Source organism: Zosterops lateralis (assembly GCF_965231275.1).
Source record: "Zosterops lateralis genome assembly, chromosome: W".
NCBI classification, from domain to species: domain Eukaryota; kingdom Metazoa; phylum Chordata; class Aves; order Passeriformes; family Zosteropidae; genus Zosterops; species Zosterops lateralis.
The window spans coordinates 17,370,643-17,396,077 of record NC_139801.1 but is presented as its reverse complement, the minus strand read 5'-3'; the positions used below and the strand labels follow the sequence as shown (position 1 = coordinate 17,396,077).

The 25,435-nt window shown below is 45.5% G+C and overlaps 1 pseudogene across 1 annotated transcript in view; it reads right to left on the bottom strand.

The window, feature by feature from the left end:
- Positions 1-8,139: 8,139 nt before the first annotated feature.
- LOC310922235 (sodium/hydrogen exchanger 2-like) overlaps positions 8,140-25,435 on the bottom strand; it is a 37,230-nt pseudogene continuing 19,934 nt past the window's right edge. Inside the window, exons 7-13 of the transcript in view lie at positions 24,004-24,093; positions 21,764-21,834; positions 20,538-20,702; positions 19,990-20,104; positions 18,637-18,771; positions 9,609-9,666; positions 8,140-8,180 (exon numbers count right to left, since the gene is read on the bottom strand). The product of the transcript in view is annotated as a sodium/hydrogen exchanger 2-like (transcript). The remainder of the gene's footprint in view (positions 8,181-9,608; positions 9,667-18,636; positions 18,772-19,989; positions 20,105-20,537; positions 20,703-21,763; positions 21,835-24,003; positions 24,094-25,435) is intronic.

Below are 25,435 nucleotides of genomic sequence, written 5' to 3'. Positions count from 1 at the left end.
TCCTCCCTCCTGCCATGGAAAAGTGTATTATATGGATCCATACCCTTCCCACTCACTCAGCCTGCTGTGGGAGAAGTGTCTCCCGGGAGCAAGGACCCTCCTGCATGGAATTTCATTGCCATTTGCTTGCTAATGTTTTTGGCTTCTGCTGGAGCATCTGCTGTCGATCACTGCCAGGAATGGGATGCCAGACTAGGAAAATTATAATTTCTGTAGGGCAGTAACTATATTCCTGTGACATGCCAGGAGGCTGGGAGGAGAAATTTAAATTACAGTAAAAAATCAGGTTCTGATTTTCTAACCTTAGCCTTAGTCATGACCTGCTCTAAACAGGGAAGGGTGGGGAGTGGGGGGGGTGATGATGTTGACTTCCCTATCCTATGGGAATTTGTGTTGCAAAATTATTTTCCAAATCAATTTAATATTTAAAGTTACCTGTGAACATATGGGTATCTCAAAGCAACTGCACACTGGTTGGGGAACCTGGAGAGGGTTGGGAAAAATTTTGACAACACTTCTTATTGAGGCATACAGAGTGATGAATGTTCTCAATCTTCCATTGTGCTTCTACAAGCACAACAGAATTTAAATTATAATAATTTATTTTATCCTCTGCATTGTCTTTCTTAAATATTGCAGGGGTAGCTGCTAAATAACACATTAGACCTCTCTCCCTCACTATCCCAGGGGCAGAGTTGCTCCTGGTTTAATCTGACTGTGAGCATGTGAGGAATTCCACAGGATCCAGGATCAAGAGCAATCCCTTCACTGACACAGGGAGAAAGGAGAGCTGGGACAGGGTGCAGACTTACCATCATGCAGGGTCAAAACTCAGCCACAGAGCTGGGATTCTTCAGGAATAAGCACACCCTGTCCATCCCATTGTCCTGCCATTCCACTGGAAACAGTCCCAGCTACTGTGAGGGATTTCCATGTAGGTTCTTGTGAGCAACCCTCCCTAAACCTCCACTCATCCCATTTCTACACAAATTACTCTTTCCCACTTCATCCTAGCATATTCACTTTTTCGATAGTTTTGAACAGCAATAACACACCCATCTCCCAGTCACTGGTGCTTCACTGCTGCTCTTTGTAGTGAACACAAAAAGGTTGATGAAATACAAAGTACAACTTAACTATCATCTAAATAATCAATTAGTGCAATTCCAATCAACCATTTAACTACCACACAATCCTGGCTAAACCTGTCTGAAGTGACAATGACAACTGGTTGCCATGTCTTCTTGTGATCACCTCCTCAAAGCTGGACACGACTGAACAGAGCTTTGGCAATGCTCAGAGGAGCTGGGTGAAAACAAGGATTTGCACACCAGGAGTGAGGATTTTTTTGTAGCTCATACTTCAATTACATAAAATTAAAATGCAAAGTGGGCACTTGTATATTTTTGTTTTAAAAAAAGGATTAATGCACACTGATATTTCTGGGTGTGTTTTGAGCCAGCTGTATTTGGTGTTGCTGTTTTTGTGCTACTGCACATCCCAAGTTAGTGATGTTTGCCATTTGGAAATGTCCCCAAGAATTCTGGGTCCTACTGGCAGAAAAACTCTGTGTGGCTGAGGCAAAATATTGCTGGTGCCCAGTCTTGGCACTTCACAGAATGCCATGTGCCCAGTCAAACATCCTCCAAATTCCGAGGCTGTGGAATAGGAATTGAGTTCTCAAGGTTCAAATGTCTTTCCCTGCACTGAAATCCCACTCCTGACAGGTGTTTCTTTTCAAAGGCAGGTTGGACAGAGATTGGAGCAACCTGGTCCAGTGGAAGGTGTCCTTGCCTGTGGGGATACAGCTAGAGAGCCATGCTGGGAGCACTGCTCAGCTCATGACAGAAATGGACATGTTAGCATTGGTAGGCCGCAAACCTTGGCAACTGAAAGCGTAAGTTTGGGAAAGGAATGTAAGAGACAGCAATGTGCTTGGTACGATACATGCTTAGCACGCAGAACTGAGATAAGACAGTACATATCTGTGTTAGTTAGTACGAGGCATGTATTAAGCAATGCACTTGGCATTATTACTTGTTATATAATGGAAAGGTATATAAACTCAGCTAGGGATATCAATAAACTGGCTTCATGCATGCAACCTACGAACTCCACATCTCTCTGTCAATCATTGTCACTTGCCCATGGCAGGGTTTGGAACTGGATCATCTTTAAGGTCCCTTTCAACCCAAACCATCCTGTGATTCCAGGATGATTCCTTGTCACAACTCCAAGCATCACCTTCAGTATCCAAAAAAATTCCTGGGCAATGAGACCATGTGCTCTCTCCCACAGCCTGCAGAAAGTGGTAATGATGATGTTTTGTCCTTTGCAGCCCGTGTTGGGATCTCTGGAATGCTACACCAAAGCTGGGTGGTGAATTACCCACCCAGCACCACATTCCATGCAAAGGCAGACACAAATACCATTTAACTCCCAAGGAAAACAGCCCTTCCTTTCTTCCCTTGCCTCTCCTGGTGCCAGCAGGGACCTGCCCTCAGCATCCTCTTATCCACAGAGGTCAAATGATAATGCCACCATGGGCAACTCCAGGACTTCAGTGGATGGAAAGGAAACTTGTATCCCGAGCATTTTATTGATTCCTAATTGACCCTGAGGATTTTTTTTTTGTTTGTTTTCCCTTAAGCTTTTAAACCAAAATTGTGACTCTCCATAACATACATATTCTGGCAAGGAGCTGGGACAAGTCAGCTCAGATTTTTCACAGAACTGGGTGTTTTACCTTTTAATTGGTCAAAGACTCCATCAGCACAGTCTGTGTTGTTATTTCCTGTAGTTTGATCCATGCTCACAGAAAATTTTACATTTTACATAGATAGATCAACATATTTTCACTCTTTCATGCGGAAAGCAAAAGATTTCTTGGAATTTAATAAAGAGATGAGTTTCCAGGGCTGCCTTTGGAGATTTCACTGAATCCCTTTGGAGATCTGCAGACCTTTCTTCATTGGAGCTTGGCCTGATGATCTTGAGTGGTGAAATTCTGGAATAGGCTGTTCAGGGCAGGGGTGGAGTCCCAATCCCTGGAGGGATTTAAAAGTTCTATGAATGTAGCACTTGGGAATACAGGTCAGTGGTGGCCTTGGCAGTTCTGGGGGGCTCCATGGTTTTAAAAGGCTTTTCCAAACCAAATTATTCCATGCTTCTATGATTTGCCCTGCTCCAAAAGATGTCCCACGTGGTGTTTCCTTAGGTAGGTGAGTGAATCTCTCTCAAGTCTCTTCTTTTACTCTTTCCTCCCAAAACCTCAGAACAAGAAGACACTAAGGACAGCAAAGCCAACCAGACCACGACAAGAGCACCCCAGCATTGCCAATTTTACCTTGGAAAAGCCACCAAAGTCCCCAACGGTTTCACAAAGAGCAACTCCCCAGTCTGAGCTGTGCTGGAAGGGAGAGCAATAGATATCCATGTTGACATCTTCCCCTTTAATTCTGCATTAAAATGATAATCTCCAGTTCATCTCCATCATGTGCTCCTTTTTCATCTCTCCACGTCTCTTGGAAGAAGCACATAAGCCTGGATGTTGAAAGACCCTTAATGGTTCTGAGGCTGAATCCCCTCCAGGGCTTGATGTGAGGAGAGAAAAAAGCTCAAATTGGCCTCACCTGCTTCTCAAGTGCTGCCATCCCTTTCCAGCATTAAGTCATCATAATATCCTTAAGCAGTCATGAAATAAAATGAACACAAGTGTGATTTTCTGCTCAAAATAAAAATACTAAAGTTCACATGAGGAAATGCTTTTGGAGTTGTGAGCACAGGGGAGATTTTGCCTGATTTTCAAATGCAGCTGACTGATGTCTTTGCAAAGAGTTTTCTGATGTGATTTTTGGGCTTTCGCTTTGCCATCGAGCTACTCCCCCCCTATTAACAACGTTTGCCCATTTTAACCTGAACTTTCCACAGACTCCTGTAAACTTACAGAGGAAGCACAGAGCAAAAACTCTCTGAACTCCTAAAGGAATCAAACTGATGCAATTTATTTCCACAGAACCATGCAATATTCAATGATACACTGAATCCATGTTTTTAACACTTTTTAAAGGACTAAAACCCTGGAAAGAATTAATTAGGCATGCTCTGAAGCCTGAGCACTTAACAGTTTTCCACTCGGTTATAAAATTTTAAGACCACCAACACTGGATACTGGCAAAGATTATGAAAGGTATTCTGGGCTGAAATACAAACTAGTCAGAGGGCTTGGCCACTAAGTGACTGGAAAGTACTTCACAAAAGCTTTAGCTGGGCTATTATATTTTGTAAAGAAATTTTAAGAAAAAATCCACAATATCCAGAAGGTTAAATTTAGGGCAGAGTGACTCATTGGGAAAAAATGTCCTGCTGGGAATATTTTCTCCTCTGCAGATCAAGCAAATTGTTCATGCAGCAGAGAGGTAGTGATGGACCCAACACTCGAAGTGGGGATGGAAGGGAATGATGGGCTGGGATCCATGAAGGATCCCATGCCTGAGCATGGGAATGTGGAGCTGGGCTGGAACAGCCTCTGCAACCACTGCACACCTGGAGCCAGCAACCTCTGGAACTGCCAGAAACTGAGAGACCCTGGCATGGAAACGTCCCTTGTACTGAATTGAGATGAAAATGTACAATTTAAAAAAAATGCAAGGAATTTTTTTTTAACCTTTTTTTCCACATCAGATAAAAATTCCATTCCATTTTCTGGCATCCTTCCAACCACTTCTGTTGCCTACAACAGTATTACAGAGAAATCTACACCCGCCAAAACAGCCACCATTTAATAAGGTCCTTGATAACCCATAATGATATTGCAGAGAACTGATGGGAATCTCAGTTGGAAAAAGCTCCTTAAGTGTCAGATCCCCAGAAAAATGATGGATGCTGTACAAAGATGACAAGGATGGATGCAAGACAAAGATGGTATAGACACCCAGGTATTTTGGACAAAAAAATAACACAGTTCAGATGCAAAAGCATAAAACCAAAATAAAAGAGCAAAAAAACCCAAACCAAACCCAAGCAAGAATTAGCCAATCACAGTTTCTATCCTTGATTAAAAACTCCTTGACAAGCAAATTTATTTTATTTCCTTTTTGCTCTCCCACTATAGAATAAAAATGACTCACCTTAGTAAATCCTCCTATGACTATTTACTGTGCAGAATTTAAGGAGAAATTTTAAACACTGAGGACATAAAACTGCAGGTGAACAGGGACATTCCAACCCCAGAGAGCTGAGGACCTTAAGGTTCAGTATTTTTTTCTCTCCCTTGTCTTAGGGTTTTAATCTGGTTGTTTCCTCACCCGAGATTCAAAGGCTGGTGGTTCATGTGGGCACGAAGGGAGTGATTTTTCCTCTTGACCTCTGAAGGATTTAGGGTCTGTTGTCTGACTCTATGTCTCTGTGTTCTGTGCTGAGTTCAGTGCTCGGTGTTCGGCGCGAGAAGGATGAGGAGTCTCAAGGTCTTGGTTTTCTTGGTTTCTCGAGTTATTTATTAGTTCTTATCTTACAATTCTCTGTGTCCAGCCAAGATGTTCACAGCAGCCTGGACACAATGTGACTCCCCTCCTGTGTCCGGCCAAGATGTTCACAGCAGCTCGGACATGAGGTGACTCCCCCTGTGATGGGAGGTCGCTACCTCTTATACAGATAACTACGTACCCATTGTTTACAATTCTATGCCAATGTCTATCACCTATACTAACAGGGTCATTTCTACTCTGATCCAATCCACTGAAGCTACTTTGTGCCCACGTCACTACAGAAGATGGATGCCAAGGGAGAAGAAGAAGAACCCAGGGCACCGCCCTAAAATCACCATCTTGTCCCTTTGCATCTACATTCTAAAAATCCAAAACTACAAAATCTTCTGCACAGTGATAAACTACACTACTCTCTGTAACACCTTTGTGACTTGCAATTCTTCTCTCTGTTAGATGTTTTTCTCATGGACCAAAATCAAAGACTGTGTCTTCCTGGGCTCTGTGCCAGGCAAACCCCCCTGCACAGACCCCAGACCCTTTTATCGGGTCCCAGGCCTCTCTACCGAGGTCTGTGACTTCCCAGGGCGCCCAGAGGGATGCCCTGGACTCCAACACCTTGTATGCAATGGCTTTCACCAATGAACAACAACACAAATTTTATTTCCTCGTTACAATCACTTTCCTCACTTGTGATCTTGGGATCACTGGCCAAGAATTGAAGGAGCTGCTGTTCCAAGAGGATCTGCCTGGAATGACACCCAGAAACACCACTGAGTGTCCCCAGCTCCTGATGATGTCACCAGCAGCATGTTGAAGATGCAAGGAGAGAATAACTCAGAGATGATCCCATAACACAGCGAGTTTAATTGAAATAGAAACGTAGAACACTTCAACATATTCACAAATGTCTTAGATTGTATCATATATTACAACATACTTGGAGATGGGCTGTTTTCTAAACCAAGTACAGCCAAACTCACATGGCTCCCATGCACGTGGATTAAACTAGGAAACAAACCAAAACTGTAATAAATTAACTGAAGATGACAATAAGTCTATATTAAAATCAATACATATGTACATACATGCATATACACATGCAAAATACACATCTATTGCTAAAAGCTCCAATTTTCCTTTGCAATGAAGTGAATTTCAAGTGATAGAGTGACCCTAAAGTCAACATGAACCACCTCAGCTTCTGCCAAGACACCATAAAGGGTTTTTTTCAGAAGAAAATGAGACCTTGTATCATTGCAAAGCAAATACGCACAAATTTGTGCCTTTAATTTAAAATGAAAGCCCCAATGGACCATGCAGGGGTCTGCTAAGGAAGTATTTCTGCACTCAGGAGGCTGGTTCTGCGAGCCCAAAAATGTCATGGAGGGGAGTCTGTGAACTCCTACAGTTTCTTTTAATGCTGCTTCAGAAAGAGACACTTGTTCAGATTAAACACTCTTGGATCAGAGGAAGGAGAAGAGAAAGAAAAGTGTCAACGCAAAACTAAAACTTGTCCTGTCAGGTTCATTAAGGACAAGAATTCAAAGGCTTGAACTTACCTGCAGTTTCAAAGAATATTACCCAAATCTGGGGCTGTCTTCCTCAGGTCCTATCTCTGGAGTTTACCTGCATCTGCTGTGCAAAGGGCTCACACCTTTCCTGGGAGAAGCAGCCAGGGTTTGGGTCACCCTCTTGGCACTTTCAAACCCCTCTAAACCCACAGCTCCCAGCTGTGGCAGCACAAATCATCCCAAAATATCTTTACAGGATTAATGCAACCAAGCAACCACATCAGAAACCTTTCCCATCTATTTAAGGGCTGTCACCCTAATCTCCTGGTATCACCACTGGGTTTAGAACTTCCTCATTTTAACTTTGAGGTGAATCATTCCTTACATAATTTTTTTAAAAACCGGTAAGAACATATTTGTCCCTTTTAACTCAGCTACAATAATTTTTTATTAGCAAAACTGTGGCTATGGGTGTGGGACAATCCCTCAGGTAAGACACAACCCCTTACTTAACTATGTCATTTAACTTTCGGCTTCATGAGATTAATGTTCATAGCCAGGATCCATCAGTTCCTGAGGAGCAGAAGAAATCTATTGCTGTTTCTGCTCTTTCCTCCATCCCCTAATAAAACCTTCTTTGAGATTATCAAGTTTTTCCCAACCTATAATCCAAATACTCCCTGCTGTTTAGCCTATCCCTAAAAACTAATGAGAAGATCCCATCTCACCTTATTAAAACATCCTTCCTTGCAGTTGTAGGCAGTTTCAGCAATTTTCCCAGACTGAACAGGCTAATTTTTCCTAGAAATTCCTTAGAAATGCACCCTCAGCCATTCCTTGGCACTGCTGATGCTCTGCTGAGCATCTTTTCCCTCAGTTCCCACTAAAAATCCAGCAGTGGGAAATAAGAGCGACTTTCCATGCAAACCACTCTGGATATTTGACCATATCCACGCTGTCCTGTCCAACATGCATCTTATTTATGTTACCTACATGTCGAGCAGCCCTCCCTGAAGGAGCCAGACACCTCATGGGGAGCCAGGGTATCCCTTGTGTTTCTACATCTCCAGACTCAGCTCTTTCCTTACACCCCAGGTCGCACCGCTGGGCTGGGGTGGTGAGATGGCACACGTGGACTTAGATCAGCTCTCCTTCACCTCCCGAACCTTCTCCGTGTTCCCCACTGTGGGAAGAAAAACAGCATGAGAAACACCATGAGAAACACCCTTCTTTGTGGTTCAGCAGGAATGAAGAAACAACGAGGTGGCCATGTGCTCTTTGGGGATGAGCTGTTCCACTCCAGGGATCACTTCCCAGTCATAAAATAGGAGACAAAGATCACTGTTTCCATGGAAGAAAAAGCCAAAAAAGCTAATTTAAACCTGGGTTTACACTTTGAAATACATAAAGTATTTGGATCAACATCATCATTCTTTTGTCAGTCCCCACCTGTAACTTTGCAGAGCAAAAATTCACATTGGTGACTACCTTAAACCAGCTCTGGAAAACTCAGGTGCCCTGCTGGAGCATCTGGAATGTCATGTTGTCACATTATGGGATTTTTTGATGGGGATGAACATGCAACCACAACAGAAGGGTAACAATCTCCTTCTGCTCTGTCACCACTGTGTGTCAGGGGCCATGGTGCTCATGTTTTCCTTGGGGTGGAAAAAAACCCCTAGAAACAATGGGTTTTATCGCTTTTCTGTGCTTACAGTCATGGTTTTCTTCAGGAAGAATACAACTGAAGTATTCCTAGTAAACTGTGGATTAAAACAGCTACATCCCAGGTTGGATGAGGCAACCTGACCTAGTTGGTGATGTCCCTGTTTGTGGCAGAGGGTTTGGATTGGATGGCTTTGAAAGGGTCTGTCATGGTTTGAAAGGAAAACGAGTGAGAGGCTCCAAGTCAGAAATACAATTTAATAAGAAGAAAGGTTAAAAGGTAAAAAATAAAATAAAAGCAATAATACAAAAGACCACTGACAGAGTCAGAATACAACCTGAGCAGGATGGTGGAAGTAGTCCAGATGAGGTGGTCTTCCTGAAGCAGTGACCCTGTAGAAAGGTCTGGTAGCTCTGGTCCTCTGGGAATCCAGTAGGTAAGGGCTGCTTGTACTGTCCCAAATCCCAGATTAAATCCAGGTGGGAATGCTTGGCTCCTCCCCCTGGGTGGAGCATCTCACAATGGGATGATGAGTCGTGAAGTGGGTCCTTGATGGCCCATTAAACAGAGATAACTCCTGGAGGGCGTTACCTATGAGTCATGTGGCAAGGCATTGATGGGCCATTAGCAGAAGACAGCCCAAAGGCAGGGGGCCTGGGAAGAACATTGCCCCACCTGGTTTCAACAGTTCATGAAGATGGTGATAGAATAAATACTTTGTGTACATCCTACACTACAACCTAGGACAAGGCCCAAACCATTCACACCAACCTCAGGTTGGGCTGAGAGGGAGCACCAGGGCTATGAAGGATTTTGACTCTCCTTGCTCACCCATGAGGCTCATTTAAGTATGTCCCACATCCTCCCTGTCACCTGCTGGGCCATTCCACGGGGATGAGGGTGAGCAGGGGAGGGCAGGAAATGACCCCCAGCTCCCTTACTTACCAGCGAAGGAGTAGCAGAGCTTGGCCTCACCCTGCACTGAGCACAAGTCTTTCTGGGACTGAGGGAGAGAAGGATTTTATAAGAAATGGCAGGAAGTATTTGCAGATGCTGATTTGCTACAACATAGAATCATGAGATTGGAAGGGACCTTAAAGATCATCCCATTCCAAACCCTCTGCTGTGGGTAGGGACGCCTCTCACAGGACCAAGTTGCTCCACCCAAACTGGCCTAAAACCCGTCCAGGGATGGGGCATGCATGGCTTCCCTGAACAAAACTGGAAGCTCTTTATGGACTGTCAAGAATTTTGAAACAAAACTGAGCCAGTGTCAGAAGCTTAAAGAATAAAAATTGCACAATACAGTGTCGCCCCTGACTTTCTTGCTTTCAAGTGTTTGAACCTTTACAGCCTGATTCTCACACTGCTTCATGTAAACAATGTGTATTCTTAGAATTTATCTGTATGTTTTGCATAGTTGTTCTCTGAGAGAGAATTTGACTGATGGTCATAGTGACCAATGGAGTCAGGAGGTTGTAACCTCCTTGGGCCAATTTGAGCCCTCTGTAAAAAGTGTATATAAGTAGATTTGAGTCAGATAATAAAGAGCCTTCCATGTTTGACCCTGCTGCTGCCTGCTGTCCTCTGTGAGGGTCCACACCCACGTCGCAAATTGTTACCCCTCAGAGTGCAGGGGTAACATCTGGAGACCACGACTGTCTGAGAACGGGATCCTCCATCATAATGGTGACCCCTTCGTGTCTGGATCACATTTGGTGACCCCTCCGTGTCTGAACGGACCCCTGACGTGGGAGAACAGGTCACACTGGTGACCTCCGACTGAGTGAGAAACTACATGGCGAGTTGACCTCTGTGCCCAGTGAGCGACTGCAGCTGCTCTGCCTGAGGTATCGTGGTAAGAGATAATGATCTCTAAACCCTCCTCAGATCATGAGGCCCTCATGGTGGACCTTTGGCTTGAAGTCCTCTGGAGAGAAGAAGTCTCCTTTCCTGGAGATGCTCTCCAGAAATTGTTCTATTATGCTAGAACACATGGGGTTTTTTGCAGCCTTCAAAAAGATTTTTCTACAGCAGAGTGAGAGTCTCTGGGTGACCATTTGATCCAGGTTTTCTTTGCAGATCGCCGTGTGAAGCTATTGGAACTCATAGCGACCTGGAACAGGCTGGAGAAGGTGCTGCCTAAATTGCAGCCTTCCAGCTCTGAGGATGGCTCCAGCCTCATCGGGCTGGGTGCCAGGGGAGATGGTGGAGTCATTCCTCCTGTTCCTGTCCCGTGGAGATGGGTAGAAAAAACCGACCCCCCTTCCTCGGAAATGCAGCAGCATGGCAGGAAGCCTGCCCATCCTCAGTGCACCTGCTGAGGTGGGCACGGGATCTGCCAAGCAGACCCCTTCTCCACCCACGCCTCATCGGCGATGGAGTGTGGGAGAAATTCAGGGCCATCCAGAGCCCCACTGGACCAGCAGGATTGTCCCCCTCGAGTCCCACGCCACAGAAGCAGCGGTGGAAATTCGGGGCTTGCAAAAGCCCCACAGGACCGGCTCCCCCGAGTCCTGTGCCACAGAAGTGGCGGCGGAGGCAAAAGATCACCTCCCCCACTTCATCCCCTCCGTGCTTTCCTAGCCTTAGAAACGCCAAGAGTGCTCTTGATTCAGGGGGGCGGAGTGGTTTTCGTGGACTGTCCGCATTGTGGAATTTCGATAAGATATTCTGTTCAGCAGGTCCTCGCGGCAGGGACCAGCAACGGACGTGCAGTTCCGTGCATTTTGGTGAGAAGCGAAGTGCCTCACGGAAACTGCGGGGAGCGTGGCCCTGGAGTGAGAAGGATCCCCCCCACACCGGCCGGTCCTGCCCGCGAGAAGGGGCGGGGCGGCCCCGCACCAGGCGGCACGGCTGGCTGGTGCTGGAGTCGCAGCCACGGCTCCGCTGAGGAATGCAGGGCCAGGGCACCCTCCCAGCCCCCCTTCTCCCTGTGCTGATTGTGGCACTTCCCCCTTGATCTTAGCTCCCCCCAAATTGCCCGCACCTGTGGGGGCAGCGCTTGGCAAGCAGGACATGCCTCCTGCAGCACTGCGATTTCCCCCCCCCCCCATGCCAGGTCGGGGTGGCGCGCAGCGGGCAGTGGCTGCCGGTCCGAAAGTGGCCCCGAGGGACACGCCTCCCGCAGTGCTGCGATCTCGGAGCACGGCGGGTGCAGCTGCCACAGATCTGAAGGCGGCTGCCAGCTCTGCGCTGTTCATTTTAAAGGGACGGCACGGCGCAGCCGGTCACAAGCGGGTGTTCCCCCACTGCAAAGGGTCCCGGAGTGCCGGGTCTACTTCAGTCTCGGATGATGTCCCAACCAAGGCAAATGCTGTGGGCGGCCGTGGGTCAGCACGGCGCCCCCTGCAGAGTAGCAGTGGATTCCCCAGCTCTGAAGGTGTGGTGAGACAAGTTCTCACCCCAGTCCCTGTGGAGCAAACGGGACAGGAATCAGAAGTCGATGATGCCTCATCTAATGCTCAGGCCAGCAAGACTAATGCTCAGGGCAGCAAGAAACAAATAAAGAGAGCGCAAAAAAAGGAATCACTCCCTTGTTTCTTTGTGGAAGGTGTGGACGGCCGGGTCACATGGTGAATGTTTGTAAGGCAATCCATGTGAATGGCCAGCCTCTGTCAAACAGGCAGTGGGGTGCCAAGAGGAAGTGTGCTTGGACAGAAGGGTCTTCCCAGTCCCCACAGCCAATGGAGGTGTGTTGGGAAAGTTTAGTCCCACACCCACCTCTTCCTGTCAGAGTCCCTGAAGGAACCAGAATTGTTTAATTTGTGTTTGAGTTTCTATTCACAGGACAAAGAGTCGGTGGTGAGAAGGCAGTTGCTCTGAAGTCACTGAGCTGCCTCAATTTCACTGGATTGTTGGTCTGAAAAAGAGACTGTCCTGGAACGATTTGGAATGGACATTGTGATTTTCTATTTTGCTGTTTGGTGGCTGGAATGGACTGTCTTTCAAGACGCATTCGTCCTCCTTCGTGACTGGGTTTGGGAGCTGTTGGACCAGGATCATCTGGAATCTTCAACCAGTCCTGGGAAGTTCTTGTGTTCTGCATCGAAACAGAACTCTGGGGACTGGAGGTTTTTATAAGTCCTCCAAAAAGCCAATCCTCAATTGTGAATCCGAATGGTTGTTTTCTGTGATTCATTTGTATCCTGCAGGTATCACTGGCTGATGAATGTCCAATTCCTTTCATGTTCTGGAATGGTTCATTTTGCCCCATCTGCCACAAGGTGGGAAAAATATTGTTTGAAAAAACAAAGAATCAATCAAAAAAAACCTTTTTTTTTGTTTGAGCTAATTGCTTGATTTCAGCCGCAAAAGATGGCAATCAATCATTTTTGTATGAGCTCATTGCTCGATTGATAAATGCAGGCAACAATGCTTGCGAATTTGATGGGTGCAGATTTTTGTAAAATTCATACTCTCAGTATTATGGGAGGAATTTGTTTGGAGCTTTGCAAGCAGTGTTTTTCTGCCAAATGCTCTGGAGCCATGAGCTATTGCGAGTGGCAAAAATCCTTTGGATTTTTTTTTTTTTTTTTTTTTTTTTTTTTTTTTGCAGCTCAAAAAATAGTCAGAACTTAGTGCAAGAACCCACTGTCTTTACAGACAATTTGGGGAGGACAAGGTAGGCCATTGTTGCTTGGAAGGATGGTTTTGAGGGGCAAAGTTTTGGAAGCCCCTGAGGATGGGCAGCCCATTTGGGTTGAAAATTGGGGCTGCTGTCATGGCATTTCCACAGTTTTCCCAGAAACCTTTTCATTTAGTCACGGACTTAATTTCTGTGGCCGACATGGCACACAGATGGGTTGTTCAATTTTGAAGGGAGTCAGCAATGTTGTTTGTTCCATTGGCTGAAGAACCTGGGTTGTGCCACAGAGGCCTGGTTCTTCAAAACAAAAACAGAGAATGCGGGGTGAAACCCCGCAAATTTAATTGGCAAAGGCTTTGCATGCCATCTAGCACCTTACAGGTGCCACAGAATTTCACTAACCCTGCAATGTGAACAGCAAGAAACCGTGACCGAATGAAAGTCAGCAGTGGAGGAACCACTGAGAGATCACTCTGATGTTGATGACACTGAGTGTCACTCTGATGGTCCTCCCATGGGAACAGAAATTGAACTATGTTCATTTTCTTTTTTCCTTTTTTCTTTTTTTTAATGATAAAAGGGTGAGATGTCGCCCCTGACTTTCTTGCTTTCGAGTGTTTGAACCTTTGCAGCACCATTCTCACGCTGCTTCATGTAAACAATGTGTATTCTTAGAATTTATCTGTATGTTTTGCATAGTTGTTCTCTGAGAGAGAATTTGACTGATGGTCATAGTGACCAATGGAGTCAGGAGGTTGTAACCTCCTTGGGCCAATCTGGGCCCTCTGTAAAAAGTGTATATAAGTAGATTTGAGTCAGATAATAAAGAGCCTTCCATGTTTGACCATGCTGCTTGCTGTGAGGGTCCACACCCATGTCGCAACGTGTTGCCCCTCTAAGTGCAGGGGTAACAATGCAGCAATTATATTTTGAGTCCTGGAAGAGGTCTGAGCTCCCCAGGAATGGTTCAACCGAGAGGATGGGAAGGAGCAGCCCTGGAGCTGGGAGAATGGGTCAGGGAGTGCAGAAGGCAAAGCTGTCCCCAGGATAAGGATGTTTCTCACCTTGGCTGTTCCCCACATTGGCTGCAGTCCAAGGAGGCAGGTAATGAGCTGGCACTAATGAGCTCCCTGTCCTTTCACTCCAGTGCTAATCTCCACCCTCTAGGACAAAAAAAATAGGAACGAAAAAAATAAAAATCAGGTAGCACAATGCCGCCTGGATTGTTGTGTGCCTCTGTAAACTGGGAATAAGTCTCTCACGCAGCTGTGATTTGGCACCTTGGTCCAGGAACCCAGACTGCCAAAATAGCTCTGGACACATCCCAGCCTCCCAGCTTGGTTTTCTATTTTGTTTCGGTTCGTTCTCCTCCCTCCCCTAACGAGGACTGCTGCCCTCCAACCCTTGTTCTCACTTTTATTGACCATTTTAATAAGAACGCCTTCCCAGCTCCGGCAGCAGTGCCTGGCTCCCTGGAAAGCCATTCCCAGGAGCATTTAACAATTCTCAGAGCATGCTCCATGAAAGGGCTCCGACATAATTACCAAAGGCACTGTGTCATTTACGCACATAGCTCACAGGCAGCTTCAAATAAGCTCCTTCTGGGGGAGTGCGTTCATGTTTTGGCAGGAGAAAAGAGGACCAAGTTGCCTGGTTACAGGTGCAAGGATTTTCTGGGTGCTCTGTGGAAAATAAAAGCTGTCCTGGGTCTCAGAACTCACCCTGCCAGCTCAGGCTTGGCTGGATCCCTGCCCAAAATAAGGCAAGCCCCAAATGCGGCCGGCACTCGGAGCCAGCAATGATGCACAGCTCCAGGAAGCAGCAGCCTTCGGCAGGAATTTTGTCCTTAGGCAGAGGAAGGCAAACTTTCTGCTGGAAATAGAGTCTTGGAGTTAATCCTCTGGGCTGTGGTTCAGAGCTGAAGTCACCTCGATCTCCTGCCAAGGTCCTTCTGCCTGGTGTAAATCATTTAACCTGCTCTGGAGGGAGGAAGATTGTTCTTTTCTTGCTGCTTCTCACAGCTTTTTCCCCGTTTGCTCTTCAAACTCTCCTTAGAGGAGGCTCCAAGAGCCCCCTCTCCATGCTGTAAAAGCACCTGAAGTGCAGGAGACCCCGAAGGAACCTAAAGCCACCCAGGAGAGGTGACTCAGAGTCACAGAATGGTCTGGGGTGGAAGGGACTTCAAAGATCACCCTGCTCCAATCCCAACCCCTCCTGGTTGAAGCCTGGTGTTGTCGTCAGAGCTGTGTCCATCCTGGTGAGTGCACTGCTTTCTCATGTGGAAAGAGATTGATTGTCCAGCAGCCAAGATGAACTTGGCTCCTCCCCAGCCTGATGAAGGCACCAACACGAGGATGTTCTCCCACACATCCCTGATTTTGTTTGGGGGGAAAAGATCAACCAGCCACTAATAAAATATGAGTTTAAATAAGCTACAACAGCTTCATATTTAACAGCAAAGCTCTCAGCAGCTTCACTAAAAAAGAAAAACAGACACTCGCCAAACAGAAAAAAACAGGGTTTCCACTGAACCAAAGGAATTTTTTAATTATTCCCTCAGCTCCTAATACTCAAGGTATCACCAAAGCTTTTTTCCAAGACTGGCAACAGAATTGCAGGAGTTTCACCAGCACCACAGGGGTTTTAGTGGCCCTTTGCTGGAAGTTTGTTTCCCTCCCTGGATATCCAGTTGGGTTTGCAAACACAGTTGTAATGCTTCCATCTCGTGGTGAGATGTAGAATAGAAAAACGTGGGGAGCAACAGCATCCAAGTTTTTCTTGCTGATTCAAAACCTGGAAGGCCAAGCCCTTCCCTATGGGACTACAAAACATGGAATATCTGACAATCGGAAAAATCTCTAACACTACTGACATTTTTCTTTAATAGCTTTTTTTAATCAGGAAAATACCATTTTCTTTTAAATTTGGCATAGAAGAAACATGAGTAGCTGCTTTTTTTCCCAAGAAACTGGTAAGTATTGAGCTGCTTATAATTGGCTAAAATTTACTTTTTAGCGCAGTGTTCCTTCTTTCTGCCGATAAATTCTGCAATCTGTCCTCCTACAGCATGAAGTAACAGCATTCACTCACCCTCCTTAATATTATATAATATTATATATATATAATTAATATGGTGTTAATACTTCAGGGCTCTGTTAGAGCATTATCCCAACACTTTGGGGCATCATTCTATTTCTATTCACAGTAAATTAGGCAGCTATTATTAAAAATTAGCAGAAAAGCTGCTGGTGACACAAAACAGGCCTGGCTTGTCCTTATGGGCACTGAGCATGGTTCTTGGGTTAGAGCCACCCTTACAGGTGTCACTGGGATCAGCTCCCAGTATTTACTATCATTTCCCAGGCTGGACAGGACATCCTGATCTAGTGGAAGGTGTCTCTGCCCATGGCAGGGGGTTGAAACTGGATGATCTTTAAGGTTCCTTCCAACCCAAACTATTCTGGGATTTACATCTGCTTCCCTTTGCCTGGCACAAACCCAAGGTGGTTGCAGTGAAGGGGTGTGAGCAGCACCAAGTAGCTCCAATGACACAACAGTCAGTATTCGGCATCAAATTGGCATTTTTCATAATCCACAGGGCATTTCCCACCCTCAGAGGGCATTTTCCATCATTCCTGAGTCAGTAGAGACATAGAGTGAATCCTACTGCTTTTGCAATTCCCAAAAAACTATTCTGTTCCCCCAAAGCCCAGCTGAAAATACTCAAAGGAACAGGAGAAACAGCTTTCCCAAAACTCCTGAATTTCCCAACAAATGCAGCAGAGAAGGGGAAAGCAGGAGCACAAGGGTTTAACAATCAAATATCCTTAAAGTAGGGAATGTCGTGCTCAAAATCAGCCAGAGTTTGATGTTGCTCTTTTGAAGTTTAATTATACAAAATGTTCTACAGGAACATGCCATGTTCTTGCCTATCTATTCTGAATTGTAAGAACCAATCAGCATGTAAATGATCAAATTAAATGTTTTAAGTTGTTTGCAAGAGCCAGAACACCTTTCTGGGAAGGAAGGGCTGAGCACTAGCAGTGTTTGGTGTGGTGCCGCCATTCTTGGTGGGCTCCTCCATGATTGGCACTTCCACAAGGAAATTGGAGTGGAAAAAAGTCCAGGGCACTCCTGAATTCTTATGCTGTCATGGAAAATTACTATCTAAATAGGGAAGGGTAATTTATTTATTTCTAAAAGGTCATTTTGTTCTCAGTGATGGAGCTTGGCTGCTCAGTTTAGAGATCACAGCTCACACTTGGACAGTGCTCCAGCTCAAGCCATCAAAACCTAAAATTCAGAGAAGTGAGTGAAATTTAGGGATGGCTCAGCAATTACTGCAAGCACCAACCCTGCCAGAGCTCAGAGAGTGTTTGGACAACACTTTCAGGCACAGGGTGGGATTCTTGGGGCTGTTCTGTGCAAGGCAAGGAGTTGGCTCAATAGTCCTCATGGATCCCTTCCAACTCTGGATGTTCTGTGATTCTGCATTGCTGCTGACCTGGGCATTTGGGAGCAAAATAGGACAAGAGTTAAATGTTTTTCCTCTAAAGAGTTACAGAGGATAGGAGGAACTGAAAAGACCAAGCCTGCTCCTCATGCATCATTCCTGGAAACCGTTTGTTTTTTTTTTTTTTCATAGCTAAATGCTGACCCAGCTTCTCTCACCAATTTCCAAAGAGCAAAAGTCTTCCCCAGGCACAGACTTTGTATTAACCCTGTTTCTCCTCTGATTCAGAACATAAACCAACACAGAGCTATGCCAGTAGTAAACTGGAAAAAATTTTGTTTCTCACAGGAATTTGGTAAGCAAAACTTCCCTCTGTTTTACTTCTTTTAAGCCTGCCCAGAACTGTAGATGTGTTTAAAAACAAAAATCTCACCTCGATAATGAATAAGAAAGATCACAAAAATGTCTCTGTCCTTTCAAAAGAGTTGGGGGCAAAAAAACCACTGAGCAATTTCAAATATTTACAGTCCCTCTGGACCACTGACAATGGGGGAGACAAATTCCTGTCTTTGATGAAATCTCCCAGAAAAGAAAACACGGGAAAAACAGACCTCAGAATCTACAGAGTGAAGCCCCGTCAGTAACATTTGTTCAGTAGAGAACTTTCCCAGCACAGGTGGAAGTCTGTGTTCACAAAGCACTGAACAGGGCTGTGCTTGGGATGGCTCCTTGGTTTGCCAGGAGCTGGGTTGGGGAGTTTTTCCCTTGGTATTTTTCCTATTCGTTGGAATGAGATTTGAGATAGAGAAACTTTTTTAATTTGAAGTTAAAGTAACAAGATTTGTCTTTCGAAGGAAACAAACCATCAGCAACAACCAGGCTGTGGGGAAAGCAGCCTATGCGTGGTCCTGCTTGCCTGTGTTCCCTCTTACCTCCTTCCTGGTGCTGCAGGTGCCACTCCCACTCACTTCCACCAGCAGGCTCTTGTGCCGCAGGATCAGGATCTCCTTGGCCTGCTCCATGGGCTCGCTGTCCCCAGGCAGGGTGTGCCTGTTGTACACCGGGCCCTGCAGGGGACACACAGAGGCTGCTGGACACGGGAGCATCCCTGCTCTCCCTCCAGGATCCTCCTGCAGCCATCCCACCCAGCTATGGGCATACACTGATTTAGGAGAGGTGGGGATGGAAAGAGCCACAGAAGGGAGATGGGACTCCAAAGTCTGTTTTTTTATGTGAAGTCACTCAAGAAATCACTGAATAACAATACTGAGTTACACCTGGTAGTGCAGGTGACAGAACGAGTATAATGACTCTGCTCGAAGTGCCTTCACAGCTTCAGCCCCCAATGTTTTGTATTAACCCCACCTTCCCATATAAATCATGCAAACAATGGGAACCATAAATTCTTCTTCAAAAGCCACCACCCAGCCAAGTTGAAATCTCCTGCTAACACCAGTGGGAGCTGGGATAATGCTGTCACTACAAGGCGTTAGGCTGGATTAATGCAGGACTAAGCACAAACTGGAGCTGTGCCTTCATCTTCATCCCTTCACCATGTCCATAGGTTTCTTCCCAGTCTTATCCCATTGCTTCCCTCAGCTCAGCAAAGGGACAGGAGGGGGAGGCTGATCCCTCTGTGCTGAGCTGCCCACACTAGCCCCACTCCTAAGGACTCCGTATTTTGTGTAATCCATAAAACAAAGGCTTAGGTGGATTTTAAGGCTGTCTCCCTACGAACAGTAATTCCAATGCACAGCCCTAGGTGCTGTGTGAAACCCCAGACACAATCCATGATTCTGTAAACAGCAAGTGGGGTTTATGCCCTTTAACCACTGGTACCAGTTCCATGGCAAAAACTGCTGGGTGGATTAAAAAACTCTGCAGATTAATTCCCACTCACACTTCTCTTCTACGGGGAAAAATGTACCATGAGGATAACCCCATCCCTGCTCTGCCCTAGGAGCTGCTGCTGGATCTGCTAACCCAGTGCTTGAAGTTCCACGTGCTCCTCCTTTCTCCTTTTCACTGCAGGGTATCGATGCTGAAAATATTCCATGAAATTATAGGCTGACTGGGTGATCCTTTCAAAAGCTGTCAGGCAGCAAACAGAAATGTGCCACTGACTTGGAAACTGGATCTGGCTCCACACAGTCAACTATTCTCTGCTCACAGAGACATCCTGAGTAATTATGGAAATATTCATAACATCTACTCAGGCTGTTCGGATAACCAAGGGAATTTGTGTTATTGGACACTTAAAATATGGATTGAGGGAAAAGTTATACCGTCCTCCTGATCCGGTACAGGTTTCTTGCCCATATTTCTTGCATATTGTCCAGGACATCAGGATTTGGAGTGTCCTCCAATTTTTGGTCTGTTATGACAGTTCTGTCGCTGCTTCTGCAAAGGAAAGCAGAACATCTTTTTTTAGAAGATGCACAAGAAGTGCATCCTCAAATCTCAGTGTCCCTTTGGGATCCCACCACAGCCAACATGGCCAACAGCTCATCCATGCAGATGGAGCTCACGGCAAAGCAGGAATTTTGCATTTGCATCAGAGCTGGGCTGTCCATATGCTCCCTGATGGATAAAAGAGCCATGGGGAGCTGTGGCAGAGCAGAACCATCTGTGAGGTCTGAAGTGGCCATTCAGAACATTTAACAGAGCAAATCCATCCAAAATTGGGCAGGAGCCTCTTCCTCAGAGCACCATTTCCCTGTAACTCATGGGGATACAGGTGACCCTCCATGTGCCACCATCAGTGCCAGGTGATGCTCATCCAGCCCATCATTTTTAGCCCTCAGCTGCTGAGTTTGAGCTGGTGTTTGCTTACAGGAAGGAGGGGTGGGCTGGGCCATGGCCTAGCTGCCCAGCCTAGGCCAGCTCGATGGCGTGTTTGTGCTCCAGCTTCTCGTAGAGCAGCACAATGCTGGACTTGGACTGGTTGTACTCCCTGAGCAGGATCTTCTGCAGGTATTTGCTGTTGAAATATTCCAGTCTGTTGGAGAACAAAATGAGATGGGTTTAGCCTCTTCCCTGGCTCCCCAGCATGAACAGACCTGAGCAAGGCAGCAGGGTCATAACCCACAACTGCCCCATATTCCATTAAATTCCATTATATCCCATTAAGTCCTCCTCAGAAATCGATGGTCCAAAAGATCAGTCCCTAATTATTTATGCATTACAATACATGAGTCAAAATATTAAAACTTCACTAAATACAATAAAAATTCCCCAAAAGTGCTGGATATATCATGAACTTTTCTAGAAAAGTTCTACAAGCACATGCAGCAGCCACAAATTTAAACACTTTCAGATTCCCTCTTGAGCCATTTCCTCTTCTTTTCTGTTCAAATCATTGAATAATTTAGATTGGAAAAGACCTCTGAGATCATCAATCTCATCAATCTCTCCAAGATCTGCTCACAAGGAACCAGAATGCTTCTCAGCAGCAGTCACTCCCATACCCTCTAGTGGCACTTCCAAGCATGGGCATTCCTGAAAAATCTCTGCCAGCTGCATCTGTCTGGACCACCAAGGAATTAAACCTGGTAGATAGTCTTTTTAGTATATTTTATGGTATTTGTAATTTTTTTTAAAATCCCGATGCATTTTTTAAATTTTAAAATGTACAAACTCACAGAATTTAATGAAAATTGAACACTTTGCTACAAAAATCTGTAGAGATCCTCTGTAATTTCAATCCACAACAAGCAGTGCTGCAAACTCAGCTCTTTAATGTTAACTGTGCACAGCCTGGGACAGGCTGCGTGTCACGGCCATGGCACTTCCAGCAGATTTCTTTGCGCAAGAAGGGAGAAACACAACAGGAGAGGAGAAAGAATCTTTTTAAGGTGATGCACAAGAGGTGTCTGCAAGCAGGGAAGTGCCCTGAAAACCTGGTGTCCCCTTGGACAAGGAAAAACCACCCCTCTGTCACCTCCCTCCTGCCACGAGGATGAACAAGGCCCAGCTGCCCACAGCAGAAACTTTGGGAATAGAAACCAACTTCCTTTTTTTCCTACATGTGTACACAGTTGTATTTTGGCAAATCCTTACTTGTCTTTCCAGTAATATTGTCCCCAGTGTCCAGATATATCTTCAATGCCAGCCAGCAAATGATCCAAGAACTAAAGAGGAGAGAGGATTTCGCTCTACACCGGTTGCATACGTGATGAACCCAGCCAGCAAACAGCAAAAGCCACACACACAACAGGGGATGCTTCCAGCTCAGGATATGGAGCTTAGAAACAAGGAGAGAAGGCACTGGGATAATTCTCCATCCACTCATCCAGTGGTGCTGGAGTACAATGAGTGGTTTGCTTTCAGGTGTGGGCAAGCAGAGAATAAATGCTGAGGGCCATGAATCTGCTCTCTGTGATAGGTACAGGAGGGCTGATGGCTCCCATGTTCTGCCCTCTGGGCCTTGACCTGCAGGAAAGGCTCATTTTGGGGGTTTTGAGGACAATTTGTCTCAGGAAATCAGTATCCTCAGGCTATAAATGTAGGTAACACATAAATGACGCTTTGACTTGAATAATAAATATTGCCTTCTCCCAGACACTTCCCACTAAATGAAATCAGCATATCATACTTTATATAAATACATTATTATTGTTTAAAATTATATTAAAAAATCCCAGCCTGGTTGGGTTTCCCCTCAGAAGTTAAATCCCTGTATTTTCCCAAACTATTTTCCTTCCTAATGGCATCTCTAAACTGGGAGAGGGCTCTGCTCTGCTGCCCTCCACACTCAGGTACTGATGATCCTGGAACTTCCTACACCTCTAAAATTTTAAAACTATCTTTTTGGGGGGTCAAAGATGGAAAAGTTTCAGAGCAGCTGGCTCAGGCCTGCAGCCTGGTGTGGGTTTAATGCCCTCACATAGCTGTTGGCAGCTGTGTGTTCCATAAACACGGCATTGGAAGGAAGCACTGAAAGGTCCTCATCCCTGGGAGTGTCCCAGGCCAGGTTGGATTGGGCTTGGAGCAACTTGGGATAAGGGAAGGTGTCCCTGCCCATGGCAGGGGGTGGAATGAGATGAGTTTTAAGGTCCCTTCCAACCCAAACTACTCTGATTCTCTGGAATTACACTCATACACTCTGATCATCACTCCTGTGAGCAAGAATATCCCAAGTATCCAGATGGCAAAATAAATTTGAGGAAGAAAGCTGCTTCTGCATTCATGATTTCCAACTATCTGCATTTTTACCTTCTCAACTTAATTGGTGCATGGCCGTTTTCAGCTCACATCTCCTAAGAAACACATTTCTGAGATGATTTACCATTCACACCCTAACAAAAGAACAGTCTTCTCTGTTCACAACTGGAAAAAGCTCCTCAGCCTCCTGAGCTGTTGTGTTAACCTCAGACAAAGCCCTGCAGTCCAACCCCATTGTGAGGATGCCAAACAGGTTTTACAAATGTCCTCAGCCCCAATGGCTTTATTGCTTAAGAAGACAATGACAATAATATTCCTGAAGGAGCCATACCCACAGAAACATGGCTGGGATTGAACAATTAGATTCAGAAATATATTAATTTTCCCTTGGATGCAGATGCAAATGCAAAGGCTCAGCTGAGTGGGAGAGCAGCTGATCTCATGGAGCTGAGCCTCTCCCTGAAGTCCTTTATGACTACAAATACCAACATTTGGGTGGTGAGAACAAGGGGAATGAAATCCCACCTTTGGGTTATGGATGTAGAATCACAGAATGCTTTGGGTTGGATGGGACCTTACATCTCATCTCATCTCATTCCAGCCATGGGCAGGGACATCTTCCACTATCCCAGGTGGCTCCAATCCCCATCCAACCTGGCCTTGAATAATTCCAGGGACGGTGCACTTCAGAGGTTCCCTCCAATATAGCATCAACCTTATCCTCCCTTTCCTCATTTTTTTGCAAAAATATCCAAACCAGTGGTGGCGATGGGACTGGAGAACACATGGAATTTCCTAATCCTGAAAGCAACCAAGCTTCTTTCTTTCTTTCTTTTGTTCGTTCGTTCCAGAGACCAGAGAAATTTGAGTTAGGTCAGAGCTTAGTTTTGGGCAAGAAATCATCTTTTTCTCTCATGTTTGTGCACTACCTGATGCTACATCAGCCTGATTGGTGGCTGCTCTTCCAATGCAAAAATAACCCATGGTTAGGAACCTGAATAGGATTTCCAACATGGAAAGGGGCTGACCTACAGAGGATCCGGGTAAAACTGCAGATCTTCAGGGTCCTTGGAGACACACACATTCCAGAAGGTATCAGAAAGCTCTGGCCATGTGTTGATGGATGCTCCACTTACCTGAATGTGGATCTGCTCTCCCATGGTGGGAGCACTCTCCCTTTTCCTCTTGACAGCCAACAGGTCAATGAGGGGACGGATGGTCATTCCCCGCAAAGTGACCACTGACACAAAAAACAGCCTTTCCTCACACCCGATTTTCCTGCACCAGAACAAAAGCCACCAGTGTGGGGCTGAGCCAGAGCGACCTTGTTCTGGTGTTCAAGCAGCCTCTCACCTGCCCTGCTTTCCTGGCAGGATAAAACCTGCAAAGCTTCAACAGGACCAGAAATTGTTCTCCCAGGTGTACCCTAAATGCTTTGTTTGCTCCTGGAAGGAACCTGTCAATGGGAACTCATGGGAAGGCTTCAGGATGGGGGGAGGAAACCTCTACTTGCCTCCTCCAGCCTCTCTGAGACCACAAAAAGTCAACCAATAATTCCAAGGTCAAGCCTGTGGTTTGCTGTTGCTCATGGCCTCCCAGATGGAGAGGAGCTTGAAACAATCCAAGTTCAAATGCCTGAAATGAGCATAATCCTTGAGATTTCTCAGCACAGAGCCTCCGCCAGCAATTGTCTGCTCACTCCTTAAGCAGTGCATCACACACCATTACTCCAGTGATCTTTGATGGCCAACCAGTGCCTAAGTTTCCTAATCAAAGCATCCACCTGGTGGGAAGGGTCAAGGGAAAAGTTTTAATATCCTTTAAGCCTCGTGAGAGAACTAAAATGCTGCTGTGATGTGTTCTTAGTCTGGCTTCTGTATGAAATGACTTTTCTAGGACATGTTTATAGCAAAAATAATGGAGTAGTTGATGTTTATGACTTCTGAATGTCAGAAATGCTGGCACAGAGGAGAGTTGAACACATTGTTAATTGCAGAAACAATTAATGTGTCATTTTAATAGCTAATAGCAATAAAAAATGGGTTGCTATTCAAAATCAATAACACAGAACTCACAAATTCCAAAATAACAGATATTACAAAAATTAAGTAGAGACTGTGCAATTTGGCCTCTTGCCTTCCTGGATAATCAGCTGCAGTTGTTTCCATTTTAAAGCAGCATTTGAGATTGTTATGGGAATCCCATGTGTCATTCCAGGCCACACATCATTTCACAGCACACCTGCATGTCCCCTGTGCTGCTCTTCCACTCACCAGGGATAATTCATCCCAGGGAGTGTCTGATGCTCCATCACAGCTCACACAATGTTTTCCACCTCCAGAAATCCAGTGGGACAGTACAGGCATCAAACAACCTCCCCCCTTCACAATTATTACATTTGCTCAGAATTTCGTGACAGAGGTCAGGGGCCAGTAAGTTGAGCAAGTGAATTTTGAACAGTATTTCATTTTAAAACCACACCAAGAGGCAGAACAATGAGGGGGGTTTGTGACATTCCAGACAAACCCAAAGATCTGAGGCATAGATTTAGAAGAATTAAAGACTGTA